Raw genomic sequence first — 15,411 nt, forward strand, 5'->3', positions numbered from 1 at the left:
ATGATGGTGCGGAAGTTGTCCTCCGCCAAAGTATTGAGCCGGAAGGAAAATGAACAGGTTAGAGTTATCCTTGTGAAGTTTGAAGCAACGGAAAGAACGAAGCTTACGGAGGACACCGATCGTTCATGTAGATATCCTTGAACAGTTCCGGACCCGTTGGCCCCTCGGAATCTTCACCAGCGTCTTGAGTCTTCTTTTCAGAGAGTCAGCCGGAAGATCATGGCGGGTAACCCGGAGAAGATCATCCGCCCGGTGTAAGAGCACATCAACCGCGCGTTGTAGCGAAGGGGCTGGATTCTCCGGGAAAACCAGCTAAGTGTAAGCCGGGCTCCGGTAAGTCCGTCGTGGACTAGCCAGGAGATTCTCCGCGCAGCTTTCTCCAAGGTTGGAGTCGTGGCGAGGGAGGGACGAAGCTCCAGCTTGCAAGTTCTTCCGGAGGTTCGTTGACGAATCGGGGAAGGCCTTCGTGGACATCCGGAACAGGAGCATTCTTCTCGTAGAACCATCCGGCGTTCCAAAGACTGGACGGACTCGTGTGAATCGTGGGGAGGATACATACGATTAGGGCGGAGCATAAACGTCATGCTTCCGCAGTTCACCATTGCTTTGTCCTTAGTTTCTTTCTTCACTCGGAAAAAGAATTGCCACAACTTGACATCCGGCCGGATCCCAAGATGTCCTTCGCAGAGAGTCACGAAGTTGGACAAGAGAAGGTATGAATTGGGGCAAATGTTGTGGGGCTGGAGCCCGTAGGTGTTGAGGATGGAGAGAAAAAATTCCGAACAAGGGAGTGAAAGTCCGCGTTCCACCCAAGCCTTGGTCATGACAACTTCTCCGCTTCCGGCTTGGGGGCGTCTGAGTCACGAACGAAACTCCGAAAGTGTGAGGAGATCATTCCCTCGTTCGGAGCTCTCTAAGCTCCACGTCGGTGGTTGCGCAAGGCCACCATTGACCTCGTTCTCCTTCACGGATCCGGGCCTTGGACGCCTCTTGTTTTCCGCCTCCCGCACCTTTGCCGCCATCCGAGCTTGTCCCTCGAGTTCTTCTTGGAGCTCTTGGAGGGTAGGGATCCGGCTTGGAGCGGTGCCTGGAAGATGCGGAAAAAGGTTGAGCTAGTCTCGATGTCGGAAACATACGGTGGCAGGAATGATATAGGATCCGGGCATATGGGTTCTATTTGGTTGGGATCCGGGCTACTCGAAGAGCTACCAAAGGCAAAGTGACGATTCGAGTGGCATGCTTCCGGCTGCACCCATACAAAGTGTCTGAGTACCCGGATCACTAAGCCTATCTTCTACACTAGGTTGTCTTCTACAAGTCCGGCGTACTTACCGCTAATGGCGCGGTGGTGCGACGGAGCTCCGGCGGAAGATGAGGTCGCCGAACTTGAAGGAAATCGGCCCGCGTGACCACGAATCGGCGGCGGAGCAAGTTTCCGTTCAAACGTGAGAATCTTGGGGCGAGGGAAGCCTTGGTACGGCGGCACTCGAAGTTCACCGGCGAAGTTCGCCGGAATCAAGATCTGGCGGCGGCGCGGCGCGAGGAGGAAGACGATGTGGTGAGAGGGGGTGAAAGAATGAATTTTTACCGGGCCGCGGGGTATTTATAGGCCGCGCTCGGAGATTCGGGATCCGGATCCAACGGTGGAAACTGAACGGTCGCGCCGTTGGATGGATGACACGTGTTTAGGTCAAATGCGGTAAAACGACGTGGAGGTAACTTAACCATGCACTCCCGAAAATTCCGGCTGAAGATTTGCATCTGCGAAACTTTAGCGCGGGAAATAAGGAAGTTGTGCGCGGGAAATACGGAACTTCCGTTGTTAAGCATGATCTGAAGATGAAGGATTTCCGAAACCGTTAGAGTCTTTTAAGATTCCGGGTGATTCGTGAAGATAAGATTGGCTTACGTTCAGCAGTGGAGTAACCCGGAAATGTTCTTTGGAACGTCGATGGATGAAGTCCCTCGGGATGGGAGCATTTTCCGGCTATAAGTTGGAAAAAGAAGAAAATGCAAAGTTGGAGCTCTTCAAGTTTCTCCGCGTTACCAACGTTTGCCGGAGATCATGATGGACCAGCAAGTCGGAACCGCAGGGGAAACTCGGAGAACTCTGGGGGCTACTGTTGTGGGTATACTTCATGGGTGTACCATCGACAGTGCCTAGATCCGGCAAGCCCGGGTGGCCCACAGACGGTGATGAGGCATGTGGCCCATCGGGCGGCCCAGTTGCTGTTGATCATGAAGGAAGAAGTCCAGCCCAGGATCAGCAGGCCGGATCCGTACCGACCTAGGAGTGACCCGGATCCAGGGAGGCCCATGAGGAACCCGGATCCAGTACGACGTGTATGGAAGGCGGATCCGTGACGTGCACGGCAAGATATTGTACCGTAGCTAGGCTATCTGTAATCCGGCTAGGACTCTCCATGTAAAACCCTAGATCCGTGCGCCTTTATAAGCCGGATCCCGGGAGCCCTAGAGGCACAACCACAACTCATTGTAACAACGCGAAAGCGCCCAGATAATTCCAGACAAGCAGCAGTAGGCCCTGTCATCGTGCAGGTGTTCCGAAGCTGGGTAACTCGCGTACCACCGTCCCGAGAGCACTCCGCCCTATGGCCCCTACTTCTTCTCCCCCTCGTGAGGATCCCTCCTCCGGGGTACCGTCGATTAGGCAACGACAAACCTCTTCATCCATACCGCTTCTGATGAAGCCTCTGAAGCCGCTATGTACTCTGATTCTGTTGAAGACTTCACCACCGTGCACTGCTTCGAGCTTGCCCAGCTTACTGCAGCACCATTCAATATAAACACGTACCCAGATTGTGACTTAGAGTCATCAGGATCAGTGTTCCAACTTGCATCGGTGTAACCGTTTACAACGAGCTCTTGGTCACCTCCATAACAAAGAAACATATCCTTAGTTCTTTTCAAGTACTTCAGGATATCTTGAACCGCTGTCCAGTGTTCCATTCCTCGGATCACTTTGATATCTCGCTAGTCAAACTAACAAAGATGTGCTATATCCGGTCTAGTACATAGCATGGCATACATGATAGATCCTACTGCCGAGGCATAGGGGATATTACTCATCCTTTCTCTTTCTTCTGCCATAGCCGGTCCTTGAGTCTTACTCAATACCTTGCCTGGTAACATAGGTAAGAACCCTTTCTTACTTTCGTCCATTCTAAACTTCTTTAAAATCTTGTCCAGATATGTACTCTGTGATAGCCCTATTAGGCGTCTTGATCTATCTCTATAAATCTTGATGCCTAATATATACGATGCCTCACCAAGGTCTTTCATTGAAAAACTATTATTCAAATAACCTTTAACACTGCTTAATAGTTCTATATCATTCCCGATCAATAATATGTCATCTACATATAATATCAGGAATGCTACAGAGCTCCCACTCACTTTCTTGTAAATACAGGCCTCTCCATGACACTGTATAAACCCGAAGTCTTTGATCACCTTATCAAACCGTCGGTTCCAACTTCTTGATGCTTGCTTCAGTCCATAGATTGAACGCTGAAGTTTGCATACTTTGTCAGCATTTTTAGGATCGACAAAACCTTTGGGTTGTACCATATACAACTCTTCCTCAATGTCTCCATTAAGGAACGCCGTTTTGACATCCATCTGCCAAATCTCATAATCGAAAAATGCAGCTATTGCTAACAAAATCCTCACAGATTTTAGCTTCGCTACAGGTGAGAAAGTCTCATCGTAGTCAACTCCTTGAATTTGTTGGAAACCCTTTGCGACAAGTCGAGCTTTATAGACAGTAATATTACCATCAGCATCTGTTTTTCTCTTGAAGATCCATTTATTCTCGACAGCCTTTCGGCTATCATGTAAGTCTACCAAAGTCCATACTTTGTTATCATACATGGATCCCATTTCGGATTTCATGGCTTCTTGCCATTTGTTGGAATCTGGGCTCATCATCGCTTCTTCATACGTCGCAGGGTCCTCATCATTGTTATCCACAATCATGACATTTAGACAAGGATCATACCAATCAGAGTGGCACGTTCCCTTGTCGATCCGCGAGGTTCGCAGTTTCCTCGTTCGAAGTTTCATGATCATTATCATTAGCTTCCTCTCGTTGCCGGTGTAGGCGGTACAGGTACAACTTCCGGATCGCGCTACTCGATCAACGAGTATAGATTCATCAATCTCATCGAAGTTCTACTTTTCTTTCAGTCACTTCTTTAGTGAGAAATTCTTTCTCAAGAAAGGTTCCGTTCTTAGCAACAAAGATTTTGCCTTCGGATCTGTGATAGAAAGTGTACCCTATAGTTTCCTTAGGGTATCCTATGAAGACGCATTTCTCCGCTTTGGGTTCTAGCTTGTCCGGTTGTAACTTCTTTACATAGGCTTCGCAACCCCAAACTTTCAGGAACGACAGCTTAGGTTTCTTATTAAACCACAATTCATACGGTGTCATTTCTACGGATTTTGATGGTGCTCTATTTAAAGTGAATGCGGCTGTCTCTAATGCATAACTCCAAAATGATAACGGCAAATCAGTAAGAGACATCATACTACGAACCATATCTAAGAGAGTTCGATTACGACGTTCGGACACACCGTTTCGTTGAGGTGTTCCCGGCGGTGTCAATTGTGAAAGTATTCCGCCTTTCTTTAAATGCATGCCAAACTCATAACTCAGATATTCACCTCCACGATCAGATCGTAGAAATTTGATCTTCTTGTTACGTTGATTTTCTACTTCACTTTGAAATTCCTTAAACTTCTCAAAAGTTTCGGATTTATGTTTCATGAAATAGATATACCCATATCTACTCAGATCATCTGTGAAGGTTAGAACATAACGATAACCACCGCGCGATGCTACGCTCATTGGTCCACATACATCGGTATGTATGATTTCCAATAAGTCAGTAGCTCGCTCCATCATACTCGTAAAATGGAGTCTTTGTCATTTTTCCCATTAGACATGCTTGGCATCTATCAAGTGACTCAAAGTCAAGTGATTCAAGTAATCCATCAAGATGGAGTTTCTTCATGCGTTTCACTCCAATATGACCAAGACGACAGTGCCACATATAAGTAGAATTATCATTCAATTTAATTCGCTTAGCATCAATGTTATGTATATGCGTATCACTACTATCGAGATCTAACAGAAATAAGCCATTCTTTTGTGGTGCTCGACCATAAAAGATATTATTCATAAAAATAGAACAACCATTATTCTCAGACTTGAATGAATAACCGTCTTGCATTAAACAAGATCCAGATATAATGTTCATGCTCAACGCGGGTACAAAATAACAATTATTTAGGCTTAAAACTAATCCCGAAGGTAGATGTAGAGGAAGTGTGCCGACAGCGATCACATCGACTTTGGATCCATTTCCAACGCGCATCGTCACTTCATCTTTCGGTAGTCTTCGTTTATTCTTTAGTTCCCGTTTCGAGTTACATATATGAGCAACCGAACCAAGTATCAAATACCTGTGTACTAGAACGAGAACCGGTGAGATAAACATCTATAACATGTATATCAAATATACCTTCTTTCTTCTTCTTGACAAGGCCGCTCTTCAGATCAGCCAGATACTTGGAGCAATTACGCTTCCAAAGTGTCCCTTCTCCTTGCAAAGAATAGCACTCAAAGATCGGGCTTAGGGCCGTTCTTAGGTTTCATAGGAGGCGTGGCAGCTTTCTTGCCACCCTTCTTGAATTTTCCCTTAGACTTGCCCTGTTTCTTGAAACCGGTGGTCTTGTTGACCATCAACACTTGGTGCTCTTTCTTGATCTCAATCTCAAGCAGCTTTTAGCATGCCAAAGAGTTCGTGTAACTCCTTGTTCATGTTCTGCATATTGTAGTTCATCACAAAGTTCTTGTAACTTGGTGGCAGTGATTGAAGGACACGATTAATCCCCAGTCTATTAGGAATCACTATTCCCAAGTCACTAAGTTTCTTCGCATGCCCGGTCATGGCGAGCATGTGCTCACTAACGGAGCTGCCTTCTTCCATCATACAATCAAGAAATGTTTCGATGCTTCATAGCATTCCACGGCCGCATGAGTCTCGAATATAGCTTTCAGCTCATTCATCAACTCATGAGGATCATGGTGCTCAAAACGTTTTTGAAGATCGGATTCCAGATCGCACAGATGGCACACCGAACTTGAGAGTACCGAGTTTTCCGAGTCGCGTAAACAGCTTTTACTTCATCGGTTTCATCTTCTGCAGGAGGGTCACCTAGCGGTGCATCAAGCACAAATTGCAGATTTCCGCCAGAGAGGAAGATCCTCACATGACGGAACCAGTCGGTGAAGTTGCTACCGTTGCTCTTAAGTTTCTCTTTCTCTAGGAACTGATTAAAATTGATTGGGGACGCCATCTCTACAACATATATTTGCTATAGTTTAGACTAAGTTTATGACAAATTGAGTTCAAATTTTAATTCAACATAATTAAAAATCTAGGTGAACTCCCACTCAAAACAATATCCCTCGCATTGTCTTAGTGATCACACGAACCAAATCCACCGCACCTAAACCCGATCATCACGAGAAAAGGTGTGACTTCAATGGCGAACACTCAAAGTGTTCATCATATCAACCATATGATTCATGCTCTACCTTTCGGTATCACGTGTTCCGAGACCATGTACGTACATGCTAGGCTCGTCAAGGCCACCTTAGTATCCGCATGTGCAAATCGTCTTGCACCCGTTGTATGCACTTGTTGATTCTATCACACCCGATCATCACGAGATGCTTCGAAACGACAAGTCTTGGCAACGGTGCTACTAAGGATGAACACTTTATTATCTTGAGATTTTAGTGAGGGATCATCTTATAATGCTACCGTCGCGATCTAAGCAAAATAAGATGCATAAAAGGATTAACATCACATGCAGTTCATATGTGATATGATATGGCCCTTTTGTCTTTGCGCCTTTGATCTTCATCTCCAAAGCACGGACATGATCTCCATCATCTTCGGGCATGATCTCCATCATCGTCGGCGTAGCGTCAAGGTCAATGACGCCGTCTTCATGATTGTCCTCCATGTAGCAACTATTACAACTACTTTGAAATACTACTCAACATGAAATTTAAAGACAACCATAAGGCTCCTGCCGGTTGCCACAATACAATAATGATCATCTCATACATATTCATCATCACATTATGGCCATATCACATCACCAAACCCTGCAAAAACAAGTTAGACGTCTCTAATTTGGTTTGCATATTTTACGTGGTTTAGGGTTTTCGAGAGAGATCTAATCTACCTACGAACATGAACCACAATGTTGATACTAATGTTTTCAATAGAAGAGTAAATTGAATCTTCACTATAGTAGGAGAGACAGACACCCGCAAAGCCTCTTATGCAATACAAGTTGCATGTCGAACGAGGAACAAGTCTCATGAACGCGGTCATGTAAAGTTAGTCCGAGCCGCTTCATCCCACTATGCCACAAAGATGCAAAGTACTCAAACTAAAGATAACAAGAGCATCAACGCCCACAAACCATTGTGTTCTACTCGTGCAACCATCTATGCATAGACACGACTCTGATACCACTATAGGATAACGTTGCATAGAAAACAAAAATTTTCCTACCGCGAACACGCAATCCAAGCCAAGATGCAATCTAGAAGATGGTAGCAACGAGGGGGTATCGAGTCTCACCCTTGAAGAGATTCCAAAGCCTACAAGATGAGGCTCTTGTTGCTGCGGTAGACGATCACTTGCCGCTTGCAAAAGCGCGTAGAAGATCTTGATCACGATCGGTTCCGGCGCCACGAACGGGCAGCACCTCCGTACTCGGTCACACGTTCGGTTGTTGATGAAGACGACGTCCACCTCCCGTTCCAGCGGGCAGCGGAAGTAGTAGCTCCTCTTGAATCCGACAGCACGACGGCGTGGTGTCGGTGACGGTGGAGAAGTCCAGCGGAGCTTCGCTAAGCTACGCGGGAGATATGGAGGAGAGGGGGCGGCTAGGGTTTGGGAGGGGTGGCCGGCCACTTCAAGGGGGGCGGCCAGCTTGTGGTCTTAGGGTGGCCGGCCCCCTCCCTTGGCCCCTCATTATATAGGTGGATCCCCAAGTGTTGGTGTCCAAGTCTTCGAATAAGACCCGAACCAAAAACCTTCCATAAGAGGGGGAAACCTAGCCCAACTAGGACTCCCACCAAAGGTGGGGTTTCCACCTCCCATGTGGGGGGGTGGCCGGCCCCCTAAGGGGGAGTCCACTTGGGACTCCTCCCCCACTAGGGTTGGCCGGCCATGGAGGTGGAGTCCCATGTGGACTCCACCTTCCTTGGTGGTTTCTTCCGGACTTTTCTAGAACCTTCTAGAACCTTCCATAGAACCTTCCGCGACATTTTAATTCACATAAAATGACATCCTATATATGAATCTTATTCTCCGGACCATTCCGGAACTCCTCGTGATGTCCGGGATCTCATCCGGGACTCCGAACAAATATTCGAACTCCATTCCATATTCAAGTACTACCATTTCAACATCCAACTTTAAGTGTGTCACCCTACGGTTCATGAACTATGCGGACATGGTTGAGTACTCACTCTGACCAATAACCAATAGCGGGATCTGGAGATCCATAATGGCTCCCACATATTTAACGATGACTTTAGTGATCGAATGAACCATTCACATATAATACCAATTCCCTTTGTCTCGCGATATTTTACTTGTCCGAGGTTTGATCTTCGGTATCACTCTATACCTTGTTCAACCTCGTCTCCTGACAAGTACTCTTTACTCGTACCGTGGTATGTGGTCTCTTATGAACTCATTCATATGCTTGCAAGACATTAGACGACATTCCACCGAGAGGACCCAGAGTATATCTATCCGTCATCGGGATGGACAAATCCCACTGTTGATCCATATGCCTCAACTCATACTTTCCGGATACTTAATCCCACCTTTATAGCCACCCATTTACGCAGTGGTGTTTGGTGTAATCAAAGTACCTTTCCGGTATAAGTGATTTACATGATCTCATGGTCATAAGGACTAGGTAACTATGTATCGAAAGCTTATAGCAAATAACTTAATGACGAGATCTTATGCTACGCTTAATTGGGTGTGTCCATTATATCATTCATACAATGACATAACCTTGTTATTAATAACATCCAATGTTCATGATTATGAAACTAATCATCCATTAATCAACAAGCTAGTTTAAGAGGCATACTAGGGACTTCTTGTTTGTCTACATATCACACATGTACTAATGTTTCGGTTAATACAATTCTAGCATGATATATAAACATTTATCATAAACATAAAGATATAAATAATAACCACTTTATTATTGCCTCTAGGGCATATCTCCTTCATAGGAAGCATGTTAGACTTAAATGTGTTTTGAATTTGCTTTTTGATGCTCTCTTTTGCTTCAATTCTTATTTCTTGGGAGTAAATCATTGAAATTACTGAGCCCATCTTAATGGCTATAAAGAAAGCACTTCTTGGGAGATAACCCATGTGTTTATTTTACTACAGCACTTTTGTTTTATATTTGAGTCCTGGAAGTTGTTTACTACTGTAGCAACCTCTCCTTATCTTTATTTTATTGCATTGTTGTGCCAAGTAAAGTCTTTGATAGTAGGGTTGATACTAGATTTGGATTACTGCGCAGAAACAGATTTCTGTCTGTCACGAATTTGGGCAGGGTTCTCTGTAGGTAACTCAGAAAAATCTGCCAATTTACGTGCGTGATCCTCAGATATGTACGCAACTTTCATTCAATTTGAGAATTTTCATCTGAGCAAGTCCAGTGCCTCTAAAAAATTCATCTTTACGGACTGTTCTGTTTTGACAGATTCTGCCTTTTATTTCGCATTGCCTCTTTTGCTGTGTTGGATGGATTTCTTTATTCCATTGACTTCCAGTAGCTTTGGGCAATGTCCAGAAGTGTTAAGAATGATTGTGTCACCTCTGAACATGTGAAATTTTGATTATGCACTAACCCTCTAATGAGTTTGTTTCGAGTTTGGTGTGGAGGAAGTTTTCAAGCGTCAAGAGAGGAGGATGATATACTATGATCAAGAAGAGTGAAAAGTCTAAGCTTGGGGATGCACCCATGGTTCATCCCTGCATATTTCAAGAAGACCCAAGCGTCTAAGCTTGGGGATGCCCAAGGCATCCCCTTCTTCATCAACAACTTATCAGGTTTCTTCTCTTGAAACTATATTTTTATTCCATCACATCTTATGTACTTTACTTGGAGCGTCTGTTTGTTTTTATTTTTGTTTTGTTTGAATAAATTCATGCTTGTGTGGGAGAGAGACATGCTCCGCTGTTGCGTATGAACACATGTGTTCTTAGCTTTACTCTTAATGTTCATGGCGAAGGTTGAAACTGCTTCGTTCATTGCTATATGGTTGGAAACAGAAAATGCTTCATGTGGTAATTGGTATAATGTCTTGAATAATTTGATACTTGGCAATTGTTGTGCTCATATAGATCATGTTTAAGCTCTTGCATCATGTACTTTGCACCCATTAATGAAGAACTACATAGAGCTTGTTAAAATTTGGTTTGCATGATTGTTCTCTAGAGTCTAGATATTTTCTGGTTAAGGTGTTTGAACAACAAGGAAGACGATGTAAAGTCTTATAATGCTTACAATATATTCATATGTGAGTCTTGCTGCACCGTTTTATACTTGAGTTTGCTTCAAACAACCTTGCTAGCCTAGCCTTGTATTGAGAGGAATTCTTCTCGTGCATCCAAATCCTTGAGCCAAAAACTATGCCATTTGTGTCCACCATACCTACCTACTACATGGTATTTCTCTGCCATTCCAAGCAAATACTTCATGTGCTACCTTTAAACAATTAAAAAGCTATTATCTCTTATTTGTGTCAATGTTTTATAGCTCATGAGGAAGTATGTGGTGTTTATCTTTCGATCTTGTCATTTACTTTTGACAGACTTTCACAATGGACTAGTGGCTTCATCCGCTTATCCAATAACTTTACAAAAAGAGCTGGCAATGGGGTTCCCAGCCCCAATTAATTAACTTGCATTAATAATTCTCTTCACATGCTTTGCCCTGATCTATCAGTAAGCAACTTAATTTTACAAATAGACACTCCTCCATGGTATGTGAATGTTGGAAGGCACCCGAGGATTCGGTTAGCCATGGCTTGTGTAAGCAAAAGGTTGGGAGGAGTGTCATCTATAAATAATGAAACTAAAATACATGTGTAAACAAAAGAGAAGAGGGATGATCTACCTTGCTGGTAGAGATAACATCCTTCATGGGAGCCGCTCTTGAAAGTCTGGTTGATAAGGTAGTTAGAGTACCCATTACCATTCGTTGACAACAACAAACACCTCTCAAAACTTTACTTTTATGCTCTCTATATGATTTCAAAACTTAAAAAGCTCTAGCACATGATTTAATCCCTGCTTCCCTCTGCGAAGGGCCTTTCTTTTACTTTATTGTTGAGTCAGTTTACCTATTCCTTCTATCTTAGAAGCAAACACTTGTGTCAACTGTGTGCATTGATTCTTACATGTTTACCTATTGCACTTGTTATATTGCTTTATGTTGACAACTATCCATGAGATATACATGTTACAAGTTGAAAGCAATTGCTGAAACTTAATCATCCTTTGTGTTGCTTCAATGCCTTCACTACAAGAGATCTGATATACTGTGACGAGCTCAAAACGTCATGCAATAGCAATAAACGTCACGGAAGACCCCTCCGTGACGTAGATTGAGCGTCACGAGCATCGTCACGGAATCCCCGTCACAGATTACTCCCTAGTGACGCGGCGCGCCAGAAAACGTCACGGAGTATTGATGATGTCATGTGTGATGTCAGCACCTAGGAGAACATCACACGACTAGGAAACGTCATGGATTATTGTCACGGATGTGAATGACATCATGTGATGTCATTTCATTAATTTAGAAAACAATCCTTGTGTTTATTTTCGAATTATTAATTTTGATTTTTTATTTTTCCAAAAAAACTATTTATTTCATGTTCCCAATTATTTTAGAAGAAATAATATTTATTTTCAACTTTTTGTAGGTATTATTTTCTATAAATAATTTTGCATGCAATATTAATGTATTTTTATTTAATTTTAAAGTACTGATTTCAATAATTTCTAAATTTAATAAAACTACACTCTAAACCAAAATTCATGTTGAATACATATGACAACACACACTTATTTGCCACGGAAATCACAGTAACATATCAAACTGACAACCAAATATCATCTCACAGAAATAAATATGTTGCACTATAATTTTGACATGGGTAAAGACAAATGAACTAAGTTAATGCTAGAATAGCACCACCATGTGATCATGGATTTCATGCACCATCACGTATGGTGTCTAGTTTTGAGTTGCATGTTTCCGTAAGAGGGAGCTAATAAGGCTGTCTTGTTCCTCTTACTTCTTTTCATATGCTTTATTTTTCTCTTCTTGGCTCTTCTTCATTGCCATCAATTCTTCTTGTTGCTTCCTTTGCATCTCAACTTCTTGCGTTTTACCTCTCTCGTTTAAGTGTTGTTGGTACATCGCATTTGCCCCTTTTGCTTCTATCTTCTGTTGTTCAACTTTCTCTTCTAACTCTCGGACGCGTTCTTCAGAAGCTGATGTCCTAGACCTCCCAGATCTTGATTGGTACCCCATGGTAGAAAGGAAGGTGCTTGAGGAGCTATGCTCCTTTAGAACTTCAGCCACAATATGTGTATCAGACACCGGGTGCTCAAGGGCTTCACTCCTTTTGTTTCCCATATCAGTCTATGAAGAAAGCATCATTGCTCAGGTTAGATAAAAGTGATACGTTCAATTAACTTACAAAATCAGAGAATGAGCCATAAGCGCGTACAAAATATATAATTGCGAAGAGAAAACCCAACAATAGCAACAAGTCATCAAGTACCTAGTAGCACATAAACAAACAGTACAACAACCAGCGGCACAACAAGTATCCAGTGACATAGCAAACAGCCAGCAGCACATCGGCACAACAAATAGAAAACGACATAGCAAGCAGTCAGCACCATATCAAACAACTATAAATACAGCCAGAAACAAGTGTTATTCAACTAAACAAAAATAGAGAGAAATCTCACATAAGCTTCAAGCGCAGCTGTGCAGAAAATGGGCAACATACTTACAAGTTGGTGGAAATGAGAAGGATAAGACCTAGAGCCTGTAGTTTGGTGATGCTTAACACCTTCTCGGTTCTCCTTATTCTTGGCACAAATTTTCTATATGAAGCAAATGAATATTAGTATTCTAAGTACAAACAAATATATGTTAAAACAATAAACATGTTATCGCTACAAGATGAAGAAGGTAGATGTATGTGCTGGATTGTAAGTAAGGATGAAGAAAGTAGATATACATGCTGGATTGCAAGTATAGTAAAGGATGAAGAACATGGATATACATGCTAGATTACAAGTACATTACAATTGTTAGATTGTTGGTCTTGCCAAAACCTGAATGTGAAAATCGTATCATGTTACCTACAAGGATCAGGAAATGGTACAGCTAGGCCTTATGCAGATGCTAAGGTGTGGATGAAGCTACATTCCACAAAAGAATCCAAACAATGAGATTGCAATTTAGTAGCATCTTCTGGAGTTCGTACAAACCTTGTTTCTTTCATCTGACCATTTATCCACAAGAGTTTCCCAATTATGTTGACTAACTTTGGGTGGATTATGAGATAGCGCTTCTTCACGGGTACGACCATTAAAATAATCCCTCTTCAAGATGTATCGCTGTTGCCGAACACCCTTCTGGAGTATCCATTTCAAAGTTTTTCTAAAATCAATGAAAGATACTAAATACATAACAAAGCATGTGAAACTGGGAATGAAAATAACGAAGTAAAATGTCTCACTGCAACATGACCAATAGCTTTAGGAATATGATGGGCTAGGTCTTCTTTTCTATAATAATTGAGGTTTTTGGATTAGTTGGACCATTAGAGCATACTAACGCATCTACATAACAAGATATCAAAATAAGAGGAAATATATTATTTCAAGTGGAAACTAGAAAGCATACTGTTAAGAGATGACGATGCATATACCTTGGCCCCGTAGTGTATCACTGTTATCAATTTGGCGCAATGTGTTTGTCATGTCTTGAGAATGTTGCATCTCTGTATCGGCCTGGGGTTTGTTACTATCTTTCGAAGTTCGGTGAGGTGATGTGTCGTCATTAGATGAGGTATGGTCAGTCTGGTTAAGTCTAGATGCCGATGCTCTTGTTGTTCTTGTGGTAGTAGGTACTGTGGTTTTGGACCGGGCACGCTTTCTTAGTTGTGGCTTTGTCGAAGGTTGAGTTTCCTGATTCAAACAAGTTGGGAAAAAAGGAAGTGAAAAAAGGCAACGAATCAACATTGACTCATACATGGTCTTGATAGTTGTGCACTTAAGGTCATATGTACTGCCAATTTGAATGACAAGCATGCCAACAATATATTTATAGGAGTAAAACTTAAATCTAAAACTAGTTGACGACTATGTACTTATATGCACTTTTACTAATCAAGTTACCTCCTCAAATACCTTTTCCTTTGACATATGTACAGTTGTTCATGCTCCTCTTCTTCTCCAGAAACCTCATCGCCATCATCAGCCTCCTCCTCATCATTTGGCTCATATTCGGAGCCACTGCCACCATCATCACCTTTGTGCCTCTGTTTGTCTTTTGTATTCTGGCCATATAGCAGTTGACTGGCTATGTTCCGTATGTTTGCAAGAGGCCCTGCCTCCTCAGCCTCCTCCTCATCATTTGGCTCATATTCGGAGCCACTGCCACCATCATCACCTTTGTGCCTCTGTTTGTCTTTTGTATTCTGGCCATATAGCAGTTGACTGGCTATGTTCCGTATGTTTGCAAGAGGCCCTGCCTCCTCAGCCTTGCGCCTCGCAATCCTTGCCAACCTGTTTCTCTCATACTCTGGAGTTGTGCGCATGATTTCACTACCTTGGCGAAGAAGGATATCATGAAACGTTAGAAGCAAAATATGCTAACATATAATGGTAAGATTTAGAAAAACAATGACCATATGCATATAGTAAGTTATTTGACAAAGGACTCATATATAAGCATACAGTTATTTGATAAAGGCCTCATGTACAGTGGCGGAGCTACAAGGTAATGACTGGGCGGGCCAATTAAAGGAGAGCTCAAATTTTTTATTGACTAGATAAGAATTTTGGAGGAGAATTAAGTGAAAAATATCAATCATGCCAACAAATATTACATCCGTTCCTAAATACAAAATGTCTTGATCGGTTAAAATAGCCTACCAAAAAATCTTATATTTGGTCCCTCCCGAAGGTAACATGGGCGACCAACTCCCCGCCCACGAGCCCCGCC

At 42.8% G+C, this 15,411-nt stretch overlaps 1 long non-coding RNA gene across 1 annotated transcript; it reads right to left on the bottom strand.

Annotated features, from left to right (window-relative positions):
* Positions 1 to 13,187: 13,187 nt before the first annotated feature.
* On the bottom strand, positions 13,188 to 15,005 carry LOC127340868 (uncharacterized). The gene is made up of 2 exons (XR_011753976.1): positions 13,671 to 15,005; positions 13,188 to 13,280 (listed from the first exon to the last, which is right to left on the bottom strand). It is a non-coding gene; the product is annotated as an uncharacterized lncRNA (long non-coding RNA).
* Positions 15,006 to 15,411: the final 406 nt, after the last annotated feature.

This window comes from Lolium perenne, chromosome 3 (genome assembly GCF_019359855.2).
Source record: "Lolium perenne isolate Kyuss_39 chromosome 3, Kyuss_2.0, whole genome shotgun sequence".
Taxonomy (NCBI): domain Eukaryota; kingdom Viridiplantae; phylum Streptophyta; class Magnoliopsida; order Poales; family Poaceae; genus Lolium; species Lolium perenne.